The sequence below is a fragment of the Alexandromys fortis genome, unplaced genomic scaffold (genome assembly GCF_014885135.2).
Source record: "Alexandromys fortis isolate MF-2015 unplaced genomic scaffold, M_Fortis_MF-2015_v1.1 scaffold_57, whole genome shotgun sequence".
Classification (NCBI taxonomy): domain Eukaryota; kingdom Metazoa; phylum Chordata; class Mammalia; order Rodentia; family Cricetidae; genus Alexandromys; species Alexandromys fortis.
In genome coordinates this window covers 3,257,289-3,275,655 of record NW_026067941.1, presented here as the reverse complement: position 1 = coordinate 3,275,655, position 18,367 = coordinate 3,257,289, and the positions used below count along the sequence as shown (strand labels likewise).

At 44.3% G+C, this 18,367-nt stretch overlaps 1 protein-coding gene across 4 annotated transcripts in view; it reads right to left on the bottom strand.

Annotated features, from left to right (window-relative positions):
- Positions 1-18,367, bottom strand: part of Cald1 (caldesmon 1) — a 191,377-nt gene that overhangs the window by 73,861 nt on the left and 99,149 nt on the right. The gene's annotated exons all lie outside the window — the stretch shown is intronic.

Below are 18,367 nucleotides of genomic sequence, written 5' to 3'. Positions count from 1 at the left end.
TGGAGAGTTGCAGACTCTCAATCGCTGACTTCTCAGGGGCCAGGATGGCTGGGAACTTTTGAAATGAAGACTTTATATGCTTAACTTTAAGAAATAAATAACTCATTTGCAGTAGTTAGTAAGTGAAAGGGGAAAGCCTGCTGCTGTGTGCAGCCTTTGGGAAACGGCGAATCCTGCTATTGTGGCATGTACTCACGGTCCAGTTCTGACTAGATGAACCGAAATCAGCCCCCCCAAAAGCTCATCCCGTGATGTTCTCAGGCCCTCATTCTGAGCTCTGGTCTCAATTAGCATTGGTGGAGGTGGCTTCCAGAGCAAACAGATCCCACTGAGAAATCAAATCTGAGAAAACCCCCCTCATCCCTTTTATCCAGGAGATGCATGACAGAGAAAAGGAAGCCACACAACAAAGGAGGGAGAGTCGGGGTCTGGCTCAGGGGTGGGCTGGACCTTACAGGGTGTCCCGTGTTTCCACTCCCCTGGGAGAGGAGGGCAGTAAGTAGTCAGCCTGGTAGCAGGCCAGAACAGCAGGCCCTTCTGCATCAGTGGCACGCTGATGGTGATCTCATCACCAAGCCTGGCAAAAGGGGCTGGTCACTGACAGCTTGGAAAGCCGCCAAATTCCAGTCCCCGAGGAGGGGGTGGTGTTGACTGTATCTAGAGATGACACCCCATCTTGGCTTGCAGTCTGCATACCTTTCCCCATCTCTGATAGCAGCGAGAAGGCCCTGGGGTTGGAGGGCCTGGCTTGCAATCAACTGAGACACAGCTCAGGTCCCTGTCCCACAGGGTTCACTTGTTCTTTGGGTAAAAAGCAGAAGCGATTGTCCGGAGGGACTTAGCCCAGAATGAAAGGAATCTCTGATGGACAGCTTCACGTCCCACCCAGATGAGCACGCTGGCAAACAGAGCTTTAAAAGCCTACTCGGTGCCAGAGAGTGGAGCTATCTAACTTCTCTCACACCCAGATCACAGCGGTTTAATTCACTTAAGCGAAATCTACTCCTCATTTCAACTAGCTAGACTTTAAGCTTTCCTGCTTAACCCCTGTGCTGACCTCAATGCCACCGCTGCTAAGTGGAATTCGGTAGACTTCCACGTGAATTGCTCCTATACACGTATTTTGTTGACTATATGTGTTATCGCTGCACATACGAACTCAAGGGCAGAAGACACTCTACAAACTGCGAGGCTTGTCTACCTTCCCACGAGACGACTGGCATTCCAGGCTTGTCCCATTTTCTCTCTAGAGCGGGGACGTAAATGTGTATTGAGGCGTTCTGCCGCTCTCCTTCCTACCTAATCTTGTTCATTACTCTCTTGTATTGCTTATAGAATTCAGGGACTGGCTGTCATAGGCAGGACAGCTCGCCCCTCCCACAGATGTCCACACCCAGCTCCCAACCTCCAGAACCTGACAACAGGCTTTCATGTTTGCAGATGTAATTCAAGGGTGGATGTGGAAGCTGGGGTGAAGGGGAGTGGGGGGTTACTCTGGTATAGCAAGGTGTGCTCAACCTGACCACATGGAGCTTTAAAAACAGAAAGGGCTTTCTCCCTGAGTTCCCAGGAAGCTAGGACGAGAGGAGAAAGGGAAGAGAGGAGCCAGGAGGCTGGCTCTGGAGGAAGGAGGGTGAAAGCCCAGGAATGTGTTAAAGCCTCTGGGCATGTGCAGGGGCAGGCAGGAAATGGATTCTCTCCTGCAAGCTCCAGAAAGAATGCTGTGAGCCAACACCTACAATTAGCCTACTGGGCTCTGTGTCAGATGTCCATAGGCCTGAGGACAGTGAGTCTGCCGCGCTTAAGGCCAACACACCAGTCGCCATCTGTCACAGCAGGGAGACAGAGGCGAGTTGGTTTGCGGCTAAGACACAGTTAATCTTGGGAATACATTTTACTTCTTGATCCCTCCCATCCCTACACACCCCAGTTTTGTGGAGTGGCAAGTATAGTTTTGACACATCCAGAACAGGCTTATAAAAGGCAGTACATAATAGTCTTGACCTCTCTCTCTCTCTCTCTCTCTCTCTCTCTCTCTCTCTCCCTCTTTCTCTCTCTCTCTCTGTCTCTTTTAATCATTCCTGGGGTTGGGAAGTTAGAATGTGGTCATCCTTTTGCTTATCACCAACATTTGTGCACTGAGGGTCCGCTAGTGAACAGCTGTAGAAAGAATATCCACCCAATTATTCCTTCCATTGTGGAGACAGGGAAAGGAAAACCATGTGAATAGTCTCAAGCTGGCATCCTGCTTTTAACATGGAGGGAGTGTCTGTCTGTCTGACTGACTTAAGTAACCCAATGGTTAAACGCACTGGTGTCGTATTCATGAGGCATAGAAATGGAAATAGGGAGAAGAGAGGCTCTTAAACCAGGAAGGGACAGAAAGAACACAGAGGTCAATGATGGGCAGAGTGGGGCAGAAAGATACGACAGTTGGAAATTCAAAACAGGTGCCAGGCATGGGGTGGTCCTCAGAGAGCCAGTGGCTGGGATGGCGGGGTCAAAGATGCGCCATCATCTGAAAGGTGGGCACATGCTCTGTGCAGGCATCTGTGCTTTAGCAGTTGGCAGAGAGGGCCCAGCCTACGGAACTGCTGAGGCTGAGAGCTGATCTAATGACCATCCGGCTCCACCATCAGCCATCTATATTCAGCAAGACAGTAGGCATCCCAAATGGGATGGCATGTCAGGACTCAAGACTAGCGCAAAGTATCTTCAGATTGCCCGTAGCTGCTTTCCTTTCTGCACAATTTACTTAACGTTTCATCAAAGAGACTCTGGACTGGGAAGGTTTGATGGAGGTCAGCATGGTCGAAAGGAACAACTCCCACCACAGGGTGGTCCTTTATTAATAAAATATGATTTAAAAAATAACTTGACTTCGCGGAGGTGGAAGCCTGGGCCACATGATCTATTCCAGACTTCCTGGTCTGCAATGGTTGTTTAAGAACAGCTTCTACGTCGAAGCAGTTCCCTAGGGAAAAGAGGTATGTGGGAGAGATGTGCCCATTGCCTTAATGCACATAACACACACACACACACACACACACACACACACACACACCACACACGCGTGCGCGTGCACGCGCACACACACATGCCTTCTCATGAACACAGCTGTGTTCCCACACATACTCGTATGTATACATACCCATGCATACGCACGCATGCACACAGATCTGCTTATTTTGTACAGAAAACTACCCACGTGAGAGGCAACAATAACAATTTAAGAAACTCAGTTTTGTGATAGTACTGGGGATCGAACACGGGGCCTTGCCAAGCCCGCTACCACTGAGCTACGTCTCCAGCTTTCTTTTCTCTCTCTCTGGCCTCAGCACAGCGCCAATGCCACATGTCTGTGCCCCAGGAATGGTGACTGCGGAATGGTTTGTACAACGTATGTCTGAGTGTAGGCTGAACGTGGATGCCTAGGTGACACCAAGCAGCTATCCCTACTTCTGTCTCCACTTGGATGGTGTGAGAATTCAGGGCCCCTTTGGTGCCTCCAAAGGCCAGATAGATCACAGGGCACAAGGTCCAGCTTTTGGTCTAGAGAGGCTCTGTGAAAATGGAGTCCCTCTGCAAGGGACTGTCTCAAAGAGGGAGGCAAGGATGATCCACCGGATCCATAGTGATGATTCACAGTAATCCAGCATGACATCCATGAGCTTGCGTGAGCCGGTCCAGCACAGACTCCCAAGAACAGAGGGACTAAGAGCCGTATTATTTAAAAACGACTCTGTTCAATCTATGAGCAGGCTCGATCGAAGCGACAAAAATAACGCTGTAAGAACACTTTACCTCTTAATCCACATCTTATTCTGAGGGCAAGCAAGCTAGCATGAACGAAAAACTCCCATTACAAGCATGCAAGTACAGGTTAATATAGCTTCAGAGACTTGTTTCAAGAACTTAGTGCCCTTGGAGTCCCTTAGTCCTTCACCCTTCCCACCCAGTAGTAGCTTCTTCTCCCTGGTCTGATGGCTTCCTGTGACTTTTGCCAGAGCTAATCTCTTTTTCCTTTTGGATACCTATCTCTTGCCCCACCCCACAGGTTCGCCATGAAAACCACCAGAGTGTCGAGCTAGGGGCTGAAACAGGATAATTTCCTGCACATAGCCACACGATCACTGAGGCACCCCTTCTAGAACAGTCTGTTCCTCAGACACCACTTCTCTGAGTTCCAACAATCTTCCAAGAGCCAGTGTCTGGCTTTGCCCTCCATGAATTCTTCCTGGCTTGGACTTTATTTCGTTGGTCACCCTGGTAGGAGAGAGCGGAAGCTTGGGGCCACTCTGTTTGCATGTCCTTGAGAAATACTTACTTGGCAATATATGAATCAGCCTTTCAGTTTAACTTGCTTCACTGCTCCTGTTTTCCATTTAAACTCCTTTGCACCAGTTACTTAAGTTTTCTCACTAAGGTTGGTTTGTTGTTATTGTTTTAAATCTGAAGGTTTTAACCAGATACATTATTTTCTTTTTTGATTGACATTTCATTTATTTTTACTTAAAATTTCCTTACAGGTATATGTTGCATGTTAAGCATGATTTCCCTTTGACTCTCCCTTCCCTTTCTTACTCTTTCCTGCTTCAGAGAGAAAAGTTTCTATCTTAGAAGGTCTACTGGTCTGGACAGATGGCTCAGTGGATAAACGTGCCTGTCACCTGACAACCTGAGCTCCATCCCTGGAATGCATGCAATGGAAGGAGATAAGCAACTCTCAGAAGCTGTTCTCTGACCTCAACACATGGTATGCACGAACACACACCTGCACATACTAAATGAAAAAGGAACATGTGTCTCTACCAAACATCCCCTACCCAAGTTTGAAACACACCTATAAAAACAGTTCTTGGAAATGATAGGGCCCAAACTAGCTCCTTGAATGAATGGTTGCTACAAAGCCCTGGTTCTGGTCCTGGTGAAAATCTCATCATCATCATCATCATCATCATCATCATCATCATCATCAACACCATCATCTCCATCATCACTATCATCATCATCATCATCATCATCACCATCATCACCATCATCATCATATTATAGTCATTTACTTTGTATGATTCTAGGAAAGGAGAGTATATAGGACTTTCATACACAGGAAATTGATTCCCAGTTATAGTGATATATTTTAGATTATTGTACATTATAGATTTATTGTACATAGATGCAATTACATGGAAAAAGAAATTGTGAGTAATCACAAAGATGATAAGGATATATTATAATACAGGGGAAAGGGTCATATCTTCAAAGAAGCCACAGCATTGTTGGTGTGGACTATTTTTTCTTTTTTTTAAATTAATTTATTTATTATGTATACACATGCCAGAAGAGGGCACCAGATCTTATTATAGATGGTTGTGAGCCACCATGTGGTTGCTGCGAATTAAAGTCATGACTTCTGGAAGGACAGTCAGTGCTCTTACCCTTTGAGCCATCCCTCCAGCCCAAGGTGTGGACTATTTTTATTCAAAGTATCTAGATATTCCCATAACCACAAATGCTTTTTCTGGTGGCCAGTTTATAATCTGAATATTAAATTTGCACACGTCTTTTATAGTTCTAATCAAATCCAGATTTTCCCCCACTGACACTATATAAGGTCTTGAAAAGCATTAATTTCTTTTTATGGAAATCAGACCTGAATTAAAGCATATTTGTTTCTTGAGAAATAGTCTACTATATGTTTTGAATACTATAGTCTCTGTGGTCATTATTCATCTACATTTCATTGTATGTATGTATATGTGTTAGGTGCCATCCTGTTTTATAATATTATATCATATGGTCGATATACAATTATGATACCTTTAGAGATAAATATGTACCTATGGGCAACCTTGCTTGCTTATTCACCTTCTCGACATACTTCTTCTTACCAAATAACTCCTTTGGCTTCAGAGATACAGCCTAATAGCTTTCTGCCCCTGATAAAGCTTAGAATGGTCCAGGTATACAGCAGATAGACAATAAGTAGTTGACACTTGAAGAGGACAAGAACAGAGCCACTGTATCAAAAAGGCCCGTTGGCCACAGCTGGCATTTCCCGGAACCTAGGAACTCTGCTGCTTCAGGAACGGAATCTCAGGAGTTCCAGGGCGTCAAAGTCTCAGGGAGGATGGCAGGTGGCCCACAAGGGAGGTGGTCATCCGTATCTTAATGTCAATAATGAAGATAGAAGAGATGGTCTAGCTCTTTAGTACCCTCAGAGCTCATTCGCTGGCCACATCATCTCCTGGTTCCCAACCCATAATGCCAGGAAGCTGCAGAAAGACTTCCTCCTCAATACAGAATCAGAACAGAGACAAACTCGAACCCAAAGAATATTTCACCCCATGCAGAGGGCGACATAGCCTCTCACAGTGAGTGGCATACCCAGTGTCACCCCTGGCTTTGAGCTTGGCTGTTCCTTCTCATCCCCTCTTTCTTTAGATTTGCTAAATTAGAATTGAATTCTACTTAATCCAGGCTGAACTGTCAGTATTGCTTGAACTTTACATGTTAGATTCATCAAAAACTCCCCTTTGCAGAATTTCCAGGTGCCTTTCTTGGGGTTACCCCACAGCAGGAGATCAGAAATAGGTAAGTGGAACAAAGGTTTTCAACATCAGGATGCAATTTGACTTGGAATTACTCAGCAATAAAATCAAACTCACTATTATTAAAGAAGGAAAAGCAAATGAGTTCTTTCTTTATTTGTCTGTTTACCTTTACAGACTGCAGTTTTACTTTTAATTATGTGTGTATGTGTATGGGTGTGTGTGTGTGTGTGTGTGTGTGTGTGTGTGTGTGAGACTGTGATGCCTGTGACAGCCAGAAGGGGGCACTGGATCCCTGAACCTGGAGTTAAAGGCAGTTATCAGCTGCCCAGTGTGGGTGCTGGGAACTCAACTAGAGTCTTCTGTAACAACAGTAAGCACTCTACACTGCTGAGCCATCTCTCTTGACCCTGTTCATTCCTTTACAGACTTTTCAATTTAAAGAAAATGAAATGGAGATACTTTTTTAAAGCATGCACTAACTTTAAATTTGAGAGCCAATGACATACAATCTGAATACAGCTTTCTAAACTATGGTTCAAAGGCGAGAGGGCTGACAGATCTTGAGATTCTCCTGGGCATTGCAGAATCCGGGACCTTCCTAGGACAACTCCAAATTATCTTTCCTTCTGACTCTTTCCCAGAAGATTGAAGATTCAAAGATGAGATGAAATTAATTAACAGACACAATTCTGAGGCTCTTCGAATCGTTCTCCGAGGCTCACAATGCTTAATGTTCTAGCTCATTAACTTTATTTACAGACTCGGTGTTAGAGAATTGAACAACGTCTACTCAATTTAGACACACCCCTCCCCCTTAGTGCAAGCAGAAGTATTTATGAAAAGACGAAAAAAGAAGATCCTTACTAAAAATAAACTCTACACAACTTGATTTTTCTTTTTTTTAAGTTTTAGTTGTAGTGTATTGTTTTCCCCCTTGTTCTTGCCTTTCTTGTTCCATCATAATTTCCCAACGCTAGAAAACAATGCACCATTTAGTGTCTCAACTGCAGACCCGACTCGCCTGTTAGCCATTCTCTGTTTCAGAAAGAGTTGGTCAATACTAGTGTGAGGTCATCAACTGCTTCTCCCATCCTCCTGGGATTAGCTGGAGCACTCTACTGCTCCCAACCGCAGGCTTGGCCTTTCATTAGAAAAAGCCTTGATTATACAGTCCGCTCACCGTTGGACTCCAGAGGCTTGGGGCTGAACCCTTCAATTTGACCATTATCTGGTTTTACAATGCAGATACCAATTGCAAATGATACTCAGGGCTTAAGTGCTATAGCCAAACAAGGAAATGGACTCTTCCTTTATTCTTATTGTTTTCTCCCACAGTGCAACGGGAGTGCAAATGGCCAAAATTATATGATACAAAAGTCCAGCGATAATCTGAAGAATAAACGCTGCCCATCTCCCCATACATCCAGAGCAGAAGAGGGAATTCAAATCCAGTTGCTGGAAGGCTCAGTTGGGAGTGACGGAACGTCACGAAAGATACTAATGGTTACTTCTTGGAGGACACGCCAAAGGTTCCTAACATTTCTGCCTCTGCTTACGCAACTTAGCAAATCTAAATAAATTCTGCCTGCACACAGATACAAATACAGAAGTATTTGTACTCATTCAGTGTTGTGTGCTAGACCTTGAGGAGTTGTAGTTTGTGATCTAGGCCTATTTTCTGTTTGGTCTGTGGATATACATGAATACTGGATAAAAAAAATAAAAGGCCATGACTGCTCCTAGGTATGTGTGGCTGAGGAGAAGACTTACTGTAGATATGAGGGAGAGAATAGCCAGAGGTATCTGGAAGGGTCCAGACTGAACCAGGTCAGGAGAAGAGGGGGTGGGGGAGAGTGAAAGAGGAAGAGAAGGAAGAGAAAAGAGAGGGGGCCTAGAGACCAAGAGTCCAAAAGAATCAAAATGGCTGGGTTACAGAGGGAAGCTGGAGGAAGGGGAGTGAGCTCAGTAGGGACTGAGAGAGACCCCAGCCAGAGCCAGCTTTGCTATATTAAATAGGTACCTCAGTTAGCCATCTGCCCTGGGTTCCTTGGTCGCTTTCTTTCTTTCTTTCTTTCTTTCTTTCTTTCTTTCTTTCTTTCTTTCTTTCTTTCTTTCTTTCTTCTTCTTCCTCCCTCCCTCCCTCCCTCCCTCCCTCCCTTCCTTCCTTTCTTTCTCCCCCTCCCTCCCTTTGTTCCTTCCTTCCTTCGTTCCTTCCTTTTTTTCTTTCTTACTTTTTTTTTCTTTGGTTGTTGGTTTTGAGACAGGGTTTCTCTGTGTAACAGCCCTGGCTGTCTTGGAACTCACTTTGTACACCAGGCTGGCCTCCATCACAGAGCTCCGTCTTGCCTCTGCCTGGGATTAAAAGCATATACCGCCTCTGCCGGCTTGTTCTAGGTTTCGAGACCTAACAAAACTGTCAGTACTGATTCGTGCATGCTAAAAGCATTATGTGAGACCCAAGGGGAGAAATCAGTCCTTCTGTGTGTGTCTGAACCTTTCCACCCTGTTACAAGAGGCCTCGGCAGGAGATTAGCGGCATGGACAAGCAGGGAGCACTCTTCCTGGCTGCTGCCTGCTCAGAAGCCAAGTCAGACTGTGAATAGCAACATTATATACCTCCTTGTTCCAAGTCTTTTCAATCTGTTCCTCCATTCCAAACTTCAGGAAAAGGAAGATAAAATGGCTTTTGGGTCCTAAACTCTTTAGGGAAGTAACACGCTCTAGGAGGAGTGACATTTGATAGCATTTTCTCCGCTCCCAACCTGGAATGCCTGAGGGCCAGAGAGACTGATGAAGGAAGCAGGCTGAGAAGTCCTAGTTTCCTTTAAACGCGGTGTGTGACCAGAGCGCAGTCTGCAGCTCCCCACACAGTTACACAGAAAGGAATCAGAAGGCTGTGAATCATCACGCCTCGTCAGCACAGTGCAGGTCCGCCTGCTTCACCCTTTACCCTTAAAACAAAACAAAACACCAAAACAACTAAAAAAAAAAAACCTCATTAAAAAGAAGTTGCAAAAAAAAAATCACGTGTTGAAATTAATTTAACTCAAAAACTGTAATTCAGTGAACGTCTATATGGTTACAGTAGCCATTTGGAGTGAAAGTTGTGGAGTTTTACATTGGATTTCATACTTTCTTTATCAAATATGTTTTTAGACAGCTACCCACTACTGAAAATGAAAACAATCTATGACATAACTAAAGATGAAAAGATAGAAAGGCCTAGCTTTCCACCCTCGTTCACCACTCATCTCTATTACCCGTGGTTAGCCCTTCCCCATCCCCGGTATTTAGCCTTTCTTGTTATCTTGTCTTCATGCTAATTCCGTACCCATGTGTGGTACATATGAACATGTATTGGCTAGATTCCACATATGAGGGAGAACATATGAACATGTATTGGCTAGATTCCACATATGAGGGAGAACCTGCATTGCCCCTCCTGAGGTTGTGTGACCTCTATAATATAATGTTCTAATTCCATCCATTTCCTGCAAGTTTGGTGATCTCATCTTCCTTGAGAGCTGGGTAGTATTGCATCGTATATATAGTTTTTATCAGTCATTCATCTGTTGATGGACAATTAGTGCTTTCCAATTCTTTGCTCGAGAAAATCAAGCAGCAATGAACACTAGTGTTGATACATGTCTGTGGGAGGGTAAGATGTTCTCTGGGTATAAGCCCTGGGGAGAAATAGCTGGGTCATATGGTATCATTTACACTTTGGGTAATATTTTTTTCCACATCATCAGCCACCTAAAAAGATGTTAACTGTGTAAATGATCTCCTAAAGCTATATCCACTCTCCTTTCTGTCATCCATGATCTATAGGTTATTTTCATATATTTCACACATATATAAACACATTTTAGTTATGTGTATACATGTATGTCTGTGTGGTGGTACATGCATATGTATGAGTGCAGTTACTTACAGAGGCCAGAAGAGGGCATCAGATCCCTTGGAGCTGGAGTTATGCATGGTAACCAAAAGTTAGTAAGAGTGGGAGAACATGAGTTCTATGCTTAAGGCTATGAGCTATATAAAGATCTGGTCGCTCTTTGGTTTGGTTGCTTCCAATCTTTGGTTTGGTTGCTTCCAAGTCTTTGTCCAGCCATTTGCACTTTCAGCCCCTTCTCAGACTGCAAGCACAAATGTGTTCGTTTCTGAACGGATAACCAGCAGAGTACCAGAACCAGCCCTTATGGGTAACCCCGAGGCGGTTCTCACGGGAACTGGCCCCTTATCCCCCTTAGTTCAGCTCTGCCACAGTGCTTCAGTGAGGCCATTGTTACCTTGGTGCCCGTGATGTGAGGTGCTTAAGAGTTAAAAGGTTTGGGACTTTCCACACTGCTGCAGTCTTTAATTTTATAAAATCTTCATTTTGCTCTGATCAGGAGGCACCGAACCGCTGTAGTGATGGCATTCCCCGAGTAGCCAGGATATGCATGCAGATACTGGCTCAGAGAAAATACCTTTAACTGGTATGGGTAGCTTTCATGGTAAGACAGGAGGGTTGATGGCTATTAGAAGCTTATGTCAACTCTGTCTATTGCACCATTAAAAATGAGAAAAAAAAAATAAAACAAAGCAAAATACAAAGCTGGGTCCCATCAACAGTAGTTCTTATTCATCAAGGAAAGAGACATAAAGAGGAGACGTTACATCTCCCCAAGAGCCTCCCCTCCCCCGCTTAAAAAAATAAAGGTTTACACAACAGCTTTGAATACAGAAACAGAGGAACCGGTCAAGGAAGGAGTGGGCGTGGGCAGAGGCTCGCAGCTACTAGAGCTGCCAATAGTGCCTTGGGAAAGGTGCCGCGTAATTCGACCTGGCGATGCCCCCCGGTCTTGGAACCGGCCTGATAACCTCTCATCTCATGCTGTCTGTGTGCTCACTCACTTCCTGCCCACTTATTTTCCTTATTAGCCTCCCGAGTTCCCCGGAGAGACCTGCCAACAGCGGACACAAGGGTTCCTGTGGGAGTCTACGGTGGAGCTGACTGTGGTTGCACCTGAGCGGCCATCTCTAGAAAGAAAGGCCCCCTTTGTCACCCAGCGGCAGATTCCGCTCTCTGAGTTCTCAAAGGCTTCGTTTGCAGAGCCCCAAGAGGTCCGCAAAATTCCCAAGGCATCCACAGAAAAATCAGAAGTACATGCTGAGTGATCCCCTAGAATCTCCTAGTTGGACTCCTAAGGGGCACAAGAGGATGGGAGCAGGGAAGGTGTGTGACTTGGAGCAATCCGTGTCATCCCCAACGGAAAATATAAACACCAGAAATGCTTCCTATTCTAAACAACGTGGGCTTAAAATGCACTCTCTGGAGACTGTCCTAAATGGACAGGCTGACGCCGCTATTTATAGGGGCTGATGTGTACTTCACCAAGAGTTTTATTCCAACAAAGGAACTGTATGGAAGGTAGGAAGGGACTGAGTTGGACACTAGACTCCCCTATTTTAAACGTGGTTATTCCGTACTAAGTAATAATCATTACCTTAAATGTAATAGCAGAGATCGCACTAATCTAGACTTGCTGGAAGAAGAGGCCAGTGTAAATGAAGAGACATTTTAACAGAAATATGGCCTTGAAAAAATATGCAGGCGTATCTGGCAACTTTCACCAGACTAACAGAAGAATCGGGCATGTGTTGAAAGAAATGAACAAAGGAAAAATGACTTCTGATCAGGAAAGTAGCTTTTCAATAAAAGCGAATGTTTCTAGATTTATTTTAAAACGTTTACAAGGACGTGTTTGCCGATGTTTAAAAGCAAAGCCTTGGAATGTAGCTTACATATTTCACATGTTAATCAAATCCTTTATTTACATATAGTTCCGAGTTATACTTTCCTAAGCCTGCTATAAATAATTAAGAATTCAAAGCCAGAGGTGTCTGAATTAATGCAGAGTTATGACAAACTAAAGCACACCTCTAAGACGGCCAAAGAACACCGTTCACAGCACAGACAGCCAGAGCGGGGATCTGGTGTTACTCATGAAGCCGGCTCATGGCTCTGTCACCTTCTTCCCAGATGAATGGGAAGCCACTCAAACGGCTGCATCCTCCCAGCTCACGAGGGTTCCAAGCCCCAGGGGAGTGTCTTGCAGCTCTGTCCTGGACCTGAGAGATGATAAGGTCAAGAACCTCACTAGAACACTCCCAAACAACTAAGTGAGAGTTCCCCTAGTGCACATTCTAGAATATTCTACAATCATTCCTGCCTGCTAGGTCCAGCTAGCCAAATGGCGATAACAAATGCGGATCTCTCAGATGGACTGGGGTGAGAAAAATTCAAAGTGACAGACTTGATATAAAAACTTGATAGTCAAACAAAAAAGCAACAACAACAAAACCCACAAGAGAAAACATAAGAAAAAAAAAAGAACTTGATAGTATTTGTTACATTTTTTTTTTCTTTCTGCCTTTGGATGAGAATTTTTTGTTCATAGGACTGCATGCTTCACTGATGTCCCTAGCGGGAGATACCATGTGAATCCCTTGCTCCTTTGACTTCAGAAAGGCCAATCTCCAAGCCCTCTCGAGGAAGTGGGCAGTCGTTACCATCTTCACCTGAGAGTCTACAGGCAATCTTTGTGAATGCCTCACAACAAGGCTCTCTCGAAATCATTACTGAAGTCGAGTGACCTCATTCAGAACGGTGCTTTAACTTAATGGATTATTCAGAGCCCTGGCTACCTCCCTAAGTAGAGCAGTCAAAGAAGGCGCTGGAGAGAAGCCTTCAGGGCACTCGGGGCATTGCAAATGTGCTAGCTCTACAGTGAAGTTAGGAGCGCATAGGGCTGTGCATTACAATGAGTTAGAACGCCTCTATCTGTAGTGGATCATATTATTATTTTGTGTATGTCAACCTTTTCATGATTAAAATAGGTAAAAACAGTTATTTGGAATAAAATGATTCAAAATTATTTTGTAAAAATCAGACTCATAACTTTCATCATGTGTATATATATATATATAGACTATACATATACAGATATACACATATATACATATACTACACACACATAGCTGCTACTGAGAGACTTGTAACTGTTGTTTTGATAGCACTGAAGCCACGAATTATATAATGGGAAAAAAAATTATGGTTTCATAAGGCAAAAGTATTTGAAACATATAAAGAAAAATACATAAAAATAAACATAAAGATTCATCTGCTGGAGATAAATCCTAATGTGTAAGGGACCACACTGCCTTTTACTATTGCTTTAACTTCAAACCACTGAAAACTGTAAAGACTCTTAACAAAAAGGTACACTTTCCTTCATATGGTTCTCTTAACTGCTTTCAAGCAGGCTGGTGTGGAATTGATCCAAGCCGCACTTAGATACGAGGCAACAACACAGGGGCAACGCCTGGTTCAGTGATACCCCAGAGGGCAGCTGTCAATGGGTTGAGCTTCCTGGGAGATATTAATTTAGTCTATGGGGAAAACAGTGTGAGCAAATGCTGCCCGCGGACTCTGTGTCAGGTGCGGTGTTGGCAGGAGGCTACCGGGAGCCTGTTTTCCAGGTGATAACGTGGCGTCGTGGAGGACCGGTGGACTTGAACTTGGTAACCCTGCCAGGATTTGAACCTGAGTCCAAACAACTATATTCCTGCCCTCTGGATGGCATTTGTTTCTGTCTCACATTAGCTCTGTCCTCCTTCAGTGACAGTAACAACGGAGGGGAAATGTAAATTTACTGGTGAGAATCCAATTAGCTCTCACCTTTTACGTGCTTAGAGAAACAAGTCCCTGGGTGGGGCTGACTTGTTACTGTGAAACTTTAAGGACAGAGAGCTCTGACAACCTAGTCCTACCATGGAGGACTATTTAAAGAAATCATGCCAAGCAATAGACTTTAAAATCAGTGAAGAGAGAATTCCAACTGCAAATTCTGCTTCTTTCACTGCCTCTTCATTCAACCTTGAGACCCAGGCTCCTGAAGCTGGCAGCTCCCCTTTGGCTTATCCTCTCACCTTAACAAAATTATGTATGTGTGTGTGTGTGTGTGTGTGTGTGTGTGTGTGTGTCTGCTTGGCTATGTGAACACTGCATGCATGCAATGCCTGTGGCGGCCAGAAGAGGGCGTCAGAACCACTGGAACTGGAGTTATGGGTGACTGTGAGCCATTGCATGCTGGGAACTGAACCAAGTCATTTTAATCACTGAGCCATTAATCCAGCACCTACCTTACATTAAATTTTTTTGCTCATTACAATATGACCTAATGTAATTTTATTTAGAAATATTATCCATAAGTTGTCTTTAAATGTAAAAAAGGCTATATGAAATAGACTCTTCCCCAAAGCGTGCCCCATTTTCCTGAGCAGCAGCCTCTTACAGACAGAAAAATCGAGGTACCATCAGTTATCCATACCGTGTAATCAGGCTCATCACAGCTTAGACAGGAGAGATCTTGGGGGGGTGCAGACTCCTTAAACTCTTAAAGTTTTTTCATATGCAAATTGAAGTTTTGCCAAAACTCTCTAGATCATAGATTCTTAGCCTTGAGCTGAGAGGGCCAGGAGGTCTGTGGATGGAGATCCACGGTACCAGAAAAAGTAAGCTGTCGTGGTTTGGGGGGGTGCAGATATGCATTTCTCTTGGAGCAAAGTCCGTAGTGTTTGCCACAGTCTCCAAGTAATCTGTGGTCCCCTACAAGGACAGCCTAAGGCTTTTGTGAGTGACGTGACGGAGTCTCCTCTAAACACTGTCAACTGGGGGGGAGGGAGTCAGTGGTCTAAGACAGCTTTTTTTTTTTTTTTTTTTTTTTTTTTTCCTGAGGGATGAAAGCTTACCTCCTCTGTTTCGGCTTTCCACCACAGGGTAATCACACAGGAGGTTTTTGTGTTTTGAGGGCGAGGAACGCAATGACTGAGTCTCTGCAGGTCAGTTTATCCCAGAGACCGTGAAGAACAGTTCATCCAGCCTGTGAGCACACACGCGTGCTGGAAGATTTCCCCGCCGGGTGAAGTTATTTGGCGATGAAGGAGCGCCCATGGACCTTTAGCTCGGCTAATCAGTCAAACCGTGAAATGCCCACTGCTGCCTTTGCTATAGAGGAAGGTCCTAAACTTTGGGGTGGGCAGGCAGAACTGCACCCCCGATCGATGACATGAAAATATTTAAATGTTCAGACCCAGAGAACACGGCGTGAAATCTAGGGCTGCTCTGACAGTCAGCAGAGACGATGTCTCTGAGGTCTGTGACCCAGAACCTGGCCCGTGGTTGGTTGCGAACAAATGACAGCTTCCTTTCTCCAAAAATTAAATGAAATTTGGGGCTGATGCTTATTTCCACAATTTTGGCTGAACTGGATTCTTAAAGTGACTTTCCGAGCAATGTGATGGTTATTACATTGAAAATAAAGTATGTATTTCAAAATCCTCGTATAGCAAGCTTAGACATGGACAAACAAAAGGCTTAGTTCTTCCCACCCCCGCAGACACAGCGCAGTGGATATCGAGATCACCAAGGGAAAGAAGTTTTGCTGTGAGGATGTAGTTAGCAAAGCCACAGCATTCAAATTCTGAGAAACTTTACTTTGTATCAAAGCAAAGTTATAATCTGAGTAACACTGGACCTCTGCATCTGTCATTGTGTTGATTTCTCCACATGGATATATAAGCTTGTCCTGACTGTGAGAGATTTCATTCTTCCCTCTCACTGTTAAAGAAAGAAGAGTGAGAGACATTGGCATAGCTTTTCAAGATAAATAGTAGTAGCTATCAGCGCCGGAATACCTAAACACCACATCATCCTGTCTCCTCCCAGATAAACCATTCCTGGTTCCTTATACACATCACATATAGAAACTTAAAAAAAAATTCACTAGTGTTTTGAGGACTTCTGACTAGCTAATATGCCAGATTTTTTTTTCAGATGGGAATAAAGTTATGGACCAGCATGGCAGTTCCTTTGTACCAAGAGTTCTGGTGTTGTGGCTGAACACGTGCTGCTTAGGTAGAGCCACTTCCTGATGCTCTACTGAGCTACAGGGTAGGGTACTCTCAGGACCAGAAGAATTACTACGTTGGAGTCAACTGGTTTAGACGGGTCACTTAATTTAGGAATTGACAGGGGTAAAGATATTGTCAGTCTAGAAAAAGGAGGAGGGGAATGAAGAAGGGAATTCGGCACGAGCGTGTGAACTTTGTGGCGAGATACAGAGTGCCTGGCAGAGGTAACGTAAGAGAAGAAGGTTCATTCTGGCTCGGGGCTTAGGAAATTCAAGCCATCATGGTGGGAAAGGTGCAATGGCGGGACCAGATTCTGTCTGCGGGAGTGAGAGTGGGAGGCTGCCGGCTCATCTCACGGGGTCAGGAAGCCAAGACAGGGAGCTGGTCTGTAATTCTCAGGGCCGGTCCCACGTCTCTGCTTCCGCCTGCGAGGCCCCCTGTCGGAAGAAGTTCTACATTTCCAAACGGCTCTGCCAGCCAGAGACTAAGTGTCCAGATGCACAAGCCTGAAGGGGAGAGATGGCGCTCACAGCTCAGCCACTGGAAATCACCTCGTTTGTCCATTTCCCTACACTCAGGCTGGACGGAAACTGAACACTCAAATATGCATAAAGAGAGGACGGAGAGATGGCTTAATGGTTAAGATGGCTCAGCTTCCTGCTTTTTCAAAGTACCTCAGTTTTCTTCCCAGAAACCTAGCTGGGTGGCTCACAACCTCGCATACCTTCAGCCCCGGAGGGATTCAAAATCCTCTTCTGGTCTCAGAGGGCCCTCCTCTCCCTCAACACACATGTGTGTCATACACATACGGACATACCACAGAAACAAAAATAAATCTTAAAACATGTGCATAAGATGCTACAGAAACATTCGAAAAATAGCTTTCAATCTAATTATTAAAAGAACTTTTAATAGAACAGAAACAAAATTTGTTTAACAGAAACAAAATTTGATACCAAAGAGTAGCCTTCCCTCACCCCCTTCTTTCTGGAATAATCAATCTTCTAAGAGAACATTTTTGGCAAATGTAACTATGTGAATGATTTATACAGTTTCAAAAGAATGTTTCGTTTAACTTCCTAATGGAAAATAATGTTCTGTTCAGACATTTTAAAATGTGTTTTTAAAGACTTGTACTTGAGACTCAAGGTCGCGATCTAAACATTCTGAATAAGTGTTTTTATGTGTACTTGTCTGTAGTTTAATTGTCGATTGGCCTTGGTATTAAATCATGGGGGAAAAATGTCAATGATATGTTCTAGAAGGGAATTTTTGTGGATCAAATGGATTTTTTAAAATTGCTTGTTTTTCTAGAGCAGTAAAAATATTTACTTTCAAATGCCTAATCACCAAGATATTTCAGAAGCCCATAAAAATGTATGAAAGATGAAAACAGCTAGCATGTTTTCTTTCCCTTATTTATGTCTCCGAGTCTCGGAATCTGATAACGAGCCTACAATGGAGGCCTTTCTTCTGATGGAAAGAGGAGCCGACACTGGGTGCGGAAAGCGTTTGCTGGGATCATGACTTGAAAAGTAAGGGCGCTGCCCTCTGCGTGGAGGCCAGGGGACCTGGCGTGGACAACGTGAGTCACGGGAGATCTCTGCACAGATAGAGAGAACACTGCAGGTTGGTTCTCAGGAGGCACACCAGAGTTCAGGGTCCTGCCCGCTATGTGGGAAAGAAGAGCTCTGCCTGAACTCACGCTACCTCTTCTGTCTGATGGAACCTTGTCACCCCCATTGTTACCCATCACGCACAGCTGTCACCAAGTAGCAAACTCCAACTTTCTAGCTTAGGATGCTTGTGATTCTCTGAGACGTACAAAACAAAATACCAATTAAAAAGCA